At 37.1% G+C, this 12,128-nt stretch overlaps 1 pseudogene; it reads left to right on the top strand.

Annotated features, from left to right (window-relative positions):
* Nucleotides 1–1,692: 1,692 nt before the first annotated feature.
* Nucleotides 1,693–10,201, top strand: LOC113360634 (annotated as a pseudogene).
* The last annotated feature ends 1,927 nt before the right edge of the window (nt 10,202–12,128 follow it).

The raw sequence follows: 12,128 nt of genomic DNA, 5'->3' as shown, positions 1-12,128 counted from the left end.
TAGGATATGCTCTGACCAGAGTTCATTTTAGCTAAAATGGAATCATCCATCCTACTTCGACCATATTCTTCCCTTTCTTTTGTTCTTACTCACCAGTGCAATATCTCCAGAAAAGTTCTAAAATGTAATCCGAAAAGCCTCTCTGTCAAAGCTTCAGTCAGTGGTGGAGATTCTGGAAAATCTCTTTAACACATATTTCTTTCGAACATTCTCCATTGATGAAGAAATTTACATTGTTTGTTTTCGGTGGTCACATTATTGGATTATGGGCAGGTAATGGTCGAAGTATAAGAGTTCGAGTTCTTGGTCATGAAATTAAAGATGTAAACACTTTTTATTCATTTGCTTGTTTGAAAAATTGATTCATTTACTAGGGTTTGGTGGGATTTATCAATTTTTGTCTTTTGTTGGTGCAAATACCAGAAGATAATCTGAAGCTAACCGTCGTATTTCTTCTGGTGTTGGGCATTTGCAGCGGGAATGGGATTTTCTGAATCAATATGGACGTGTTTTTAGTTCACTGCTAGAACATGCTTATCTTAATGTTTCTGAATCTGGATGTCCCAAATTTGTTTTACTACTCCTTAAATTCAGATTATGTCATGTTGTTTATCTATAAGAGCTGATAATTCAACATTTGATACGGTTTCATGAATTTTGAGTTCTTGTTTTGGTTTGGATTTTGATTTTCTACATCGATTCCCATGTGTTAGGTTGCTTAGTCTTGACGATGCATGTTTTCAGGATGGCTAAAGCACTCTGTAGATTTATAAAAAATAATCATCCTTTTTTAGGCATTTGTCTTGAACTTCAGCTACTTTTTGATTCTCTTTTTGCCGTCATCTTTTCTAGTCTTATTATGTTTATGTCATGCCAGTACCTAAACACAACCTTTGTTGAGTATTTATTTGTTGCATTTGATTATCTCACTCCTTGTGTTGTTTACATTGTCCATGGAAATTCTTGAATCTCCAGCTTGTTTTGTTTTCTATGATTGTCGAACTTACTAGTAGATGCAATAGCAGACTCGTAGCAAGCTGGTTTATTAAGAGCCTTCTCGTCAAGATTGTTGGTATATTACATTCCCTGCTAGGGATTGTAATATTCCTATGCATCTTCAAACAAAAACTGATACCTGGTGTGGTTGGACGTTTTGACTAATCTCTTAGTTAGAAAGTACCCCATATTAGTTGCCATGCTCTGCAAATTAAAAAAAACTCAGAAATGTTGGATGATGTCGGTTGCCACTTGCCAGCCTGTATTTTTCTACCCATACCATATTTTCGAAACTTGGATCTACATCCTGAGTTCCTTATTAAGTTGACATTCATATTTTCTTTATATTTAGCCCAACGGGGACAATGGATGGATCTCGTCAACGTGCAGCTAAGATGACGATTTCATTGCGTCTATTAAAAGGTGAAATGTGCGGGCAATTCAGTTTCACCTAGAAAAGAGTGGAGGCTCAGTGTTCTGTACCATTGTTTTTTTTCCTTTCTTTCTTATGTACAAATATATTATGCATCATCCTGGGATAACAATATGAAATTGGCTGTTTCAGATGTGAGCTTATCCATATTAAAAAGGTTTTTGCATTCAGATTCGTCCACTGCAAAGTTAAGAATTAGACCCCCTGCATTTTAATGTGTATCTTTTGGCCACTATTGTTTCTTACATCGTCTAAGAGCGTACATGTGCATGGATATACGGAGGCCAACCCAAGGGAACACTTCAAAACTTTGTCCAGTAATTGTTCAGAACCTGCCAATGTGCTTCTCCCATTATGCATTAGTCTCTACTGGGTGTCAATTTACTAATTGCTCCCGCTGATTTAGGTAATTGCATGCCTCGATGTAAGGACAAATGATAAAGGCGACCTTGTTGTAACTGAAGGATATCAGTATGATATGAGAGAGAACAAAAAGGAAAATGAGGTTTGGCATATAATATTGGTTGCTTCCCTATTTGGATATTGAAACCACCAAATTAATTCCTGGTAGTATGTTCTAAATAATGTTTATCAGTCGTTGCGAAATTGAAACCATAAAAGAGCTAGCAATTCATTCTTGTGGGAGATTTATCTGCCATTATCTTTATAAAGTGGATGGCCATTTTTATTAATTGCACAATACTTTTTTATTTTTGCCGAACTGCTTTAGATCTGTATCATTGTTCATTAGCTTATATCTCTTGTGAACTATTGAAAGGTAAGAAATCTTGGAACCAGTGGAGCTTGCTAGACTATAGTCACAATACTATCTAGATGGGGCTGATGAGGTACAGAACTTCCTATAGTTTGTAGATACCATTTATACTTTATCCACCTTTATAGAATAACAATTGAGCCCAAAATGAACACCGCTGCTAGTTAGTTTTTTTGATATAACAGCATTTCCTTCCCTCTTGGCGATTTACCAATGTTGAAGATTTGTCATTCAAAACCTTGAACGTTTGGCAACGACTTTGTCGACCTGTTGAACTTATAACTTCCTTCTCTGCCTTCCATATATACTTCTCTGCATCTCATATTTGAATTAATTTGCTAATTGATGTGATTATAGGTACCGCGTCTCACTTCTGAAAATGTTTTTGTTGCCCTTACTGCAGGTGGTGAAATTAGAGACTTCACTGATTTTAATGGAGAGAATAACTATATTGATTTTCCTTAAATACTTCATCGTTGAAACAACTGCTGCGAAATCTTAAGTGCACCTTACATATTTATTATCCATTCTTGTTTACTTCACAGGCACTATACTAGCTTGGCAGTTGCATCAGATTACTTCAGATCTGGTGCACGTAAGATCTCCATCGGGAGCGACTCAGTTTCGCTGCTGAAGAATATATAAGAACTGGAGTATGTGTAATATTACTTTATGATTCTGGTGTGGTGCAAATATTATTTCTTAAGTTGTCCCCTCGAGATCAAATGGGGAATTAACTATCTAGTATTTCTTTTGCTTATCTTGTTAGGGTGAAGACTGGGAAGTGCAGCCTGGATCGGAGCAGATTTATCGTGTTTATGGTAATCTGGTATCTGGTACGCGAATTTGTTTTAACCTTCAAACTTCCTTATGTCTGGTCAACTTAATTTGTGATTCTTTCTGGGGTAACTCTGAAAAATTTATTCACACTTCTTTCGTAGGCAGTGATTAAGTATTGACCCTCGTAGAGTTTACCTGAAAAATCCTAAAGAAGCAGAGTTCAAAGCTGTAGAAGTTACAAATTCAGGTAAAAGTCGTTGATGATATTGTTGCGTTTTCCATAGCTGCCACCAAAAACTCAATTTCTTGTTCTTGTCCCTCGGCAGTGCCTACTGTCATCTATTTTAAGCTTTAGCATTCATTACCTTCGAGCGGAATTGTTTTGCTGCAACATACTACACACAATAAGTCATGTACGATGTTTTGTTGTTCGATGTCACTTTCAGTTTTTAAGACACTTGATTGGTAACAAAATGAACTTATTTTTGTTAGTGGGTTGCCTGAAAGTTGGACCTTATTGCTATCCCTAGCTATAGAGAATATAAGTCAATCTGCCTCCAGTTACGAGTTTCATTTTCTGAGACAAACTCATATTTGTATCATGCTTTATCACTAAACCTGGAGATCTTCGTGAATAGTAGTCTACCTTGGTGAGTAGGTAAACGATGGGAGAGAGGACCGGCCTATTGGTGCACTTGAGCTTGCTAAAGCTGCTCAAGAGCTGGGTGTTGAGTGCAATAATCAAAAACAAGGAAAAATCAAATAAGCAAAAGTTATTGATACTTAGCTCCTTTATAATGGAAGTGATCGATTTGATGAAACGAATGAGCTCCCCATATCTCCGCAACAACAACAAGGCAAAACTTTGGAAAAAACAGAGTGAGTCACGTGTTCAACACGTTGCCCTTAAGACATTAGCGCCCGGCTACACTCAAGAGTGATGCTATAGCCCTCACAGGACGGATATCTCCAGGATAAAACACCCTAATACACCTACTACTAGCATATGTAGTAGATGCTCAACTTGAGCTTGGCAACTCCGAAAAAACCATAAAGGAAAATCTCGAACGCTTGAGAAAACAATATAAAATAATTTTTTCTCCTTGGGGGTCCCTCTAAATATAAAGCAACCCCTTTCCCATAGATTTTACGAAAATAGTGAATTTGTTTATATAATTGACAAATACAACTTAAGAAGAAAAACTCCCCGATGTGAGACTAAAAAGTTTATATAGTTTCTTAAAACTATTAAAAATTGGAAACTCCACAATGTGGGACTAAAAAGTTTCATTCACAAAAGAAAACAATAAATTATAATTTTTATTAAAACTTTAAAAAATTATTTTTTTATTAATCGTTTTCCAACAATCCCCCGCATGAATGAAAACTCAATAAAACATGAAAACACAGATAGATCTTGGTAAGTCAACATCCCAACCTCACGATCCAAACAGAATCATCATGCAAGTGTTGAAATCATACTAGTCATTTCTATGTCCTCTCCCTCACACAAAAGTGTGTTGACCCCAGAGTCATACTATGGATTGCATAAATCATAATAGTATTGAGAGCTTTCATCTTTAGTTCTCATATGGTGAGACTATAGGTATCTTTCACCAAAGTGAATAAGCATGAACTAGTGAACCCTTAATGACCTTTAGGTCCTAAGTTCCAATAATACCAAAACCATCAAAACGAAAAATCACATAAAAAGCGCAGGAAATACCATTTTAAGCAGAGGTGTCCATGAGGTCTTGAACCTTTGCTTAGTGAGATATTACCGGAATTACTTGCTAGAGACAGTGAACTATGTCTTGAACTGCTGGCATTTGATGTAATTCGCGATAACAACCACGGGTGATATCTCCAAGATTGCTGCCAAGCTCGTGCCGTTTTGTTCAATTTGGCCCTGGACATACCTGTTTCTCAGAATGCTCTAGAGAATCAAAGCTCATATTCTCATAGGAAGCGGCCCACTTCCTCATTCAGATATGTGAGTTTCCATAAAGAGTGTCACTGCTACACCCCACTTCAATCTTAAATTGAAACTATAGAACTCATTAAGACTTCTTAAAAGTCATCCTTCACATGCAGTCACACTATCACGTCTACACCATAGGGAAGGGACAGAGAATAAAATTTTCTGATAGTGTTTACCTTTACCCACCACAAATTAGGTGTCTCATTCGAAACCTTGATCTTGGGATCTCCAGTCAGCAAGGTTGAGTATCCTTCATGGAAAGTTTGATTTATGAGCTTAAGCCCCATCCCCTTCGATGTGTTTCTAACAATCTCTTTGGATGAACCTTTCGTCAAAGGTTGCGCGATATTCTCCTTGGACTTTATCCAATCAATGGAAATAACGCCAATTGAGATTAGTTATTTTTAGCTTTAGCTATTATAGCTTGGCTAACACAGTATATAGATATATCTGGCACATGCCTATGCCAGAGAGAAATGTCTTCTAAAAAGCATCTTAGGCACTCAGCCCTCTCTCATGCTTTATCTATCGCAATACTCTCAGATTCCATAATGAATTGAGCAATATATGTATGTTTGGAAATCTTCCAAAACAAACCTTCCTGCTAGAGTGAAAACATATCCACTCGTAGACTTAAGACTCCTCTGAGTCAAATATCCAGTTTGCATCACAAAGTCTCTCAAGGACAGCAAGATACCTTTCATAAACCAAACAAAAGGTAATAGAGTATTTTAGGTACCGTAATACTCTACTAAGTGCATCCCAATGCTCTTGCCCTGGACAACAAGTATATCTACTTAACTTGCTCACATTATAGGCAATGTCTGGACACTTACAGTTCATTAAATTCATCAGACATCCTATAACTCTTGAGTATTCGAGTTAAGATACTCCACTATCCTTAATTTTCTTGAGTCTACAAGAATAATCGTATGGAGTACAAGCAGGCTTACAATCACACTGATTGTATCTCTTAAGCACAAAATTCAACATATTGAGAACGACTAAGACTATAAATGCTAGATTATCTTCTAATCCTCATCCCTAAGATTACATCAACAGGGCCTAAGTCTTTCAAGTCAAAGTTCTCATTCAGCGCATGTTTTTTTTAGTGGAATTAATCACATCTAAGTTTGTATCAAGTATAAGCATATCATCAACATACAAGCATACAATCACACAGGCATCCTTAACAAGTTACTTGTAAATATACTTGTCAGATTCATTAACTTAAATCCACTACACATTATTACATGATCAAATTTTCCATGTCACTGTTTACGTGCTTATTTGGAACCATACAAATATTTATTCAACTTACAAACTTTGTCTTCATAATCTTTCACTACAAAGTCCTCAGGTTGGTCTATGCAAATTTCTTTATCCAATTCACAGTTTTAGAAAAGCTGTCTTAACATCCATCTGATGTATCTCCAAGTTGTTAATGGAAGCAATATCATAGCATCTCAAGAGAAGTAATTCTCGTCACAAGTGAATAAGAATCAAGAAAATCTACACTTTCTTTTAGTTTATATCCTTTAGCTACCAACTTAGCATAATAATTTTTCTACAGTTTCATCTACCTAACGTTTCCTCTTAAAGATTCATTTACATTTCATGGTCTTACTCCCTGGAGGTAAACTAGCAAGCTCCCAAGTCAGGTTCCGACGGACTGAGTCCATTTCACTAAATGAAGCTTCTTACCAGAATGGGGTTTCAGTAGATATCAAGGATTCTTTACAAGTACGGGGCTTAGACTAAGCTAGGCATGTTATGAAGTCGGCTTCTTAAGAAGTCTCAAGTCTTTTTTTTTTACTTCTCTTAGGCTCAACCGTAACTTCATCTTCCTTTAAGATAAGTTCTGACTATTTGAAAATAAATCTAGGGATCAACAACACATCTCTAATGAGGTACAGGTTTAAGAATAAACATCTTCAAAGAACTCAACATCCTTAGATTATGTAATAGTAATCACACCAAAGTCAGAAAATATCACACCAAAGTCTGAAAAATCAGAACACACAACCAAAAATCTATATGTAGAAGTATACTCAGCATACCTTATATGAAGACACAATCAACATTTTTGGTTTCTATCTACTTCTTTTAGGAAGACGAATGGAAAACTTAGTCAAACAACCCCACACTTCGACGTATTCATAAGAAGGTCATCTTCCTTTCCATAAATCATATGGAGTTTCATCCGATCCTTAAGGGTACTATATTCAGGATATATTAGTTAAAAGGACTGCCTCCTCTCACAAGACCGCAGGTAATCCTGAACTAATCAACATGAAAATTATTATCTTCTTAAGGATACAGTTGTTATGTTCAAGGCTTCTAATTGGTTTTGAACTTCAAGTTTATACATCTTAAGGCTTCTAAGGCATCATCTTTATCCCTAAGCAAGTATACAAGACAGTACCTCGTACAATCATCTACGGAAGTTATAAACCATCTTTTACCACAGTGATTTTGGGTTGAACTCATGTCATCTAGGCCTAACTGAATTAATTCTAAAGGCTTAGAATTACTTTGAACATTTGTGCTAAAAGGTTTTAAAGCATATTTGATTCTTCACAGATTTCACTTTTGTGTTCAAAGTCCAAACTAAATTTGGATACGCAGCCTATGCTATCCAGTTAAGCATTGACTTATAAGTTTACGGTTACAAGCTTACCACATAAAACAATCAATCACATAAAGAAATCACAAGAATCAACTATGTTCACATCATCAGATTTTTCCGTTAAGCTTATATAGACCCAAAATCCTATAACTCTTGCTTAAAAAATAACTTCCTTATTACAACAAGTTTTCCAGATTCAATTAAGATCTTAAATCTTTTTCCATCTACAATAGAACAAGATACAAGATTCTTGCATATGCTTGGAACATGAAAACTTCATTCAATGTGAGAGTATTACAGATATGAGCTTCTGCTCGACCTTTTCCTTTTATGCAACCTCTATTGCAGATGAGTTACTCATAAAGAGTTTCTCGACATCCCCTATCCTATGATAGGAGGTGAACAAGTCTCTATTTCAACAAACATTCTTGGTGGCTCCAGAGTCCACCTTCTGGTCTCTCACATTGGTTGTTAAAATAACTTCCGACATCATGTGAATAAACTCGTTCTAATCTGTTTCAACTAAATTAGCATTAACTTTCTACTTATCAAGGTTTTATGTTGTCTACACTTTACTACCGTATGGCCCGGAATTTTACAAACATAACAATCACCCTTAATTAAAGTAACGTCGGATTCAGTTTTACGAAACATACCTTTCTTATGAAGACTACGGTTAGAGTTGTGTTTGATATTCCCGCCTTTTTCAGCTATGGAAGATTTGTGTTCATCCACATGCGCCTGGTAGCCATGTTCCTTTTCAATTTCATGTCACAATCTTCGTTTATACCCTGACCACGGACACGGTAATTTCCCAATCACCTAATACACCACATCTCACAAACCTTAGTTCCGAAACGGAAGATAAAATATGAGTTTTGAAGATAATATCTAGATTTACAAACTTCGTTTGAACCACCATATCAAAAAACTCATGATTACCCCATAAAAAATACTTTAGTTAACAACAAAAGTTTGCCCGTCAGAATTTTTCAGAAACATTTGTCTGTTTTGTAAAATATCAAAAAAATACTTTTACAACTCCAAAAATTCTGAAATTTTACGTGGGTAACTATCAGAATGTCTACTACGTTGTGTCAAAAGGGTTTATCGAAATTCCTTCTAGGTTAAGAGACAATCTCGAAACTCTACAGCTGACATAAATTATTTTTGTTTTTCACTCCACAATTAACATCCATGATTCACAAACCAACCAACAATTTTTGATTATTACAAATACTAATGTCTTAAGATTGTTGAGTGCAATAATCAAAAACAAGGAAAAATCGAATAAGCAAAAGTTATTGATACTTAGCTCCTTTATAATGGAAGTGATCGATTTGATGAAACGAATGAGCTCCCCATATCTCCGCAATAGCAACAAGGAAAAACTTTGGAAAAAACAAAGTGAGTCATGTGTTCAACACGTTGCCCTTAAGACATTAGCGCCCGGCTACACTCAAGAGTGATGTATAGCCCTCACAGGACGGATATCTCCAGGATAAAACACCCTAATACACCTACTACTAGCATATGTAGTAGATGCTCAACTTGAGCTTGGCAATTCCGAAAAAACCATAAAGGAAAATCTCGAACGATTGAGAAAACAATATAAAATAATTTTTTCTCCTTGGGGTCCCTCTAAATATAAAACAACCACTTTCCCATAGATTTTTCGAAAATAGTGAATTTGTTTATATAATTGACAAATATAACTTAAGAAGAAAAACTCCCCGATGTGGGACTAAAAAGTTAATACAGTTTCTTAAAACTATTAAAAATTGGAAACTCCACAATGTGGGACTAAAAAGTTTCATTCACAAAAAAAAAAAACAATAAATTATAATTTTTTATTAAAACTTTAAAAAATTATTTTTTTATTAATCGTTTTCCAACACTAGGAGCTGGGATACTTGATATGTTGCATTGACTGTGATGGTAAACATGATTATGTTTGTTCTTTGGTCACTGTAGTTCTTTTTCTGTTAATTTCCTTTCTTCTATCATATAATGTGGTCAGTAATTCAACTCTTGGGTATTGAACTTTTTTAGCATTGAATATTTATTTGTTTTGGGCATTCTATTTCAACTACCTTGATTGAGAAGTGTTCAAGTTCACATTTTTTAGTATTGATTCCTTTAAATTTCTCACTTCTTGCTTCGATGTGGTTGTAGGTCAAAGAAAAGAGATATAGACGTAATAAAGCTGATCAGATGCCGTTAGCATCCCTGTAATAGCAAGTAGTGGAGCAGGTATACCAGAACATTCCTAGGAGGATTTTGAGAAAACTAATGCTTCAGGCCCTTGCTGCGGGAATATTTCACAGGAATGAGGTAGTTCTTCAAAACTCGCGCAACTAAAAGCACTAAGACCTGAGATGCTGATTACTAATGAGTAGAAGTACCCCCTTAAATATTAGACATTCGGCGAGAACGAAATAAGAAACACCAAATAGTTGTCAAGTCCTAAAAATTGATTCTGTTCTGTGGTTGCAGGTACCGACTCAGGCTGTGAAGGAACACTTATCAAATGAAGGACTTGAGGTCAGAACAAACGTTACTGCGAGCTTAACACATACTTCTCAGCCTCCGACTATTCTAATTTAAAGAAATAGGTTAAATGCTTTGCTAGAAGAAAAGATGTAAGCTAAGCCTTTAACATCATCAGTTTTTTCCCCTAAGAATCTTTTAGGAGCGCCCGTCTACTTTTATCATCCAAAAATAACTTCTCATTGATGTTGGAAACACAATTTTGGTTGCATTGATTGGAATTTGAAGTATTGAACACTCTTAGTCCAGGAAGTTCTTGCGTGTCCATATATGTTCTTAATATTCACAAGTATTGAACACTTTTAGTAAGTAAGCTCAACTACTGCAACGTGATGACCGACTAATCGATCAACACGTCCACCCTCAATTTTAATGTTTCTGAATCCACATAACAAGCTTCAAGCAGAATACCGTTTACCTTTTCTTACATGGAATTTAGATATAGCAAGGTATGCTCACCAAAGAAGACGAGATAGTAAGCTTAATCCATTCCCATACAGATTACGGCAAAAACATCTTCTAGGGACAAGGAAAGAATTGGTCATTCCAAGATGCTGTAGGCCAATGGTTTACCGAGAAATCCTTCTCTAACTACAAAAACAGCTCTTGTTGGCAGATAAAAGAATGTACACATCCTATACAACTTGTTTGGAAGTGTACGTTGAATATCAGTGTGCGAGGATCAGAACTTCGTAACTTGTAATTACGACGCTCGTGGAAACATTATCTGTGTGAACCCATTTTAAACTAACGTTTTGCGATCAATGTCAACTTAAAGTCTTGAAGGTCTGGAGGTCTGGGGTGCCAGTCCCGACATATAGAAGTAGCTCTTCCCTAGTGGAGTGTTTGGTTGAATTTGATATAGCAAATTTAATTGTCCCACACCGGTTAAAACAGCGTGGTTCAGTTTGTTGATAAGAGGAAAACGAAATTGTGGGGTTCTGAATCATATATTAGTTATTTATACATGTTATCAGAATGAGATGTCAAATTTCAATTTTGAACTCTACGCTCGTGATACCATGATAAAAAATAATTATTCTATTATTTTTTTTTCCTTATTGCATAATTTATTATAAAAATAATTATTTTTTTATTAACCTGTTGATGGTGGTGTTTAGCTTAAGGTTAAAATCGTAAAACCGCACATCTGACATGACGTCACTATGACCATTAGCACATTTATTGAATCGATCAGCATGTCTATGTAAGAATTACCAGGGTACCTTTTTATTTTATGTGTCATGTTCCACGGCAGAACCCTTAACATTGACCAACATCATCTATGCCAAACCCTAATTCTCATGCTACCGCGCCAAGGCATGCCAACCATGCCAGCCGCACCACTGTGCCAATGGCAAACCATACCAGCCACATCTCCGCGCCAAGGCATGCCAGCCGCACCACTGTGCCAATGGCAAACCATGACATCCATATCTCTGCGCCAAGGCATGCCAACCATGCCAGCCGCATCACTGTGCCAACGCCAAACCAAGCCAGTCACGTCTACTGCACCAAGGCATGCCAACCATGCTAGCCGCACCATGCGCCAATGGCATGCCAAACCCTTGGCCCCACCATGCCAAGCCAACCACGCCTTTCCTTGGCCCCAACCATGCTAGCCGCACCATGCGTCAGTGGCATGCCAAACCCTTGGCCCCACCATGCCAAGCCAAACGCTCCTTGCCTTGGCCCCACCATGCCAAGCCGTCCGTACCAAACCCTTGGCCCCACTATGCCAAGCCATCCGCGCCATTGGCCTTGGCCCCACCATGTCGACCTTCCCCATGTGGCTACCAAAACGAAGGCGTGCGACGATCAACGACCACCCTTCCATCCTGCATGCAAATCCTAGCCGTCCAAGATCGCCAAACAACGCATGGTAACCTTTGGCCCAAAACCCTAGTTTTGGCCACGCCAAACCGTGCAAGGCATGCCATGCCACGTGTGCCAATGGCATGCCAACCACCTTGCCGCGCCATAC

Source organism: Papaver somniferum, chromosome 3, assembly GCF_003573695.1.
Source record: "Papaver somniferum cultivar HN1 chromosome 3, ASM357369v1, whole genome shotgun sequence".
Taxonomy (NCBI): domain Eukaryota; kingdom Viridiplantae; phylum Streptophyta; class Magnoliopsida; order Ranunculales; family Papaveraceae; genus Papaver; species Papaver somniferum.
Note: the sequence above shows the minus strand (reverse complement) of the source record. Positions and strands in the feature narration are given on the sequence as shown.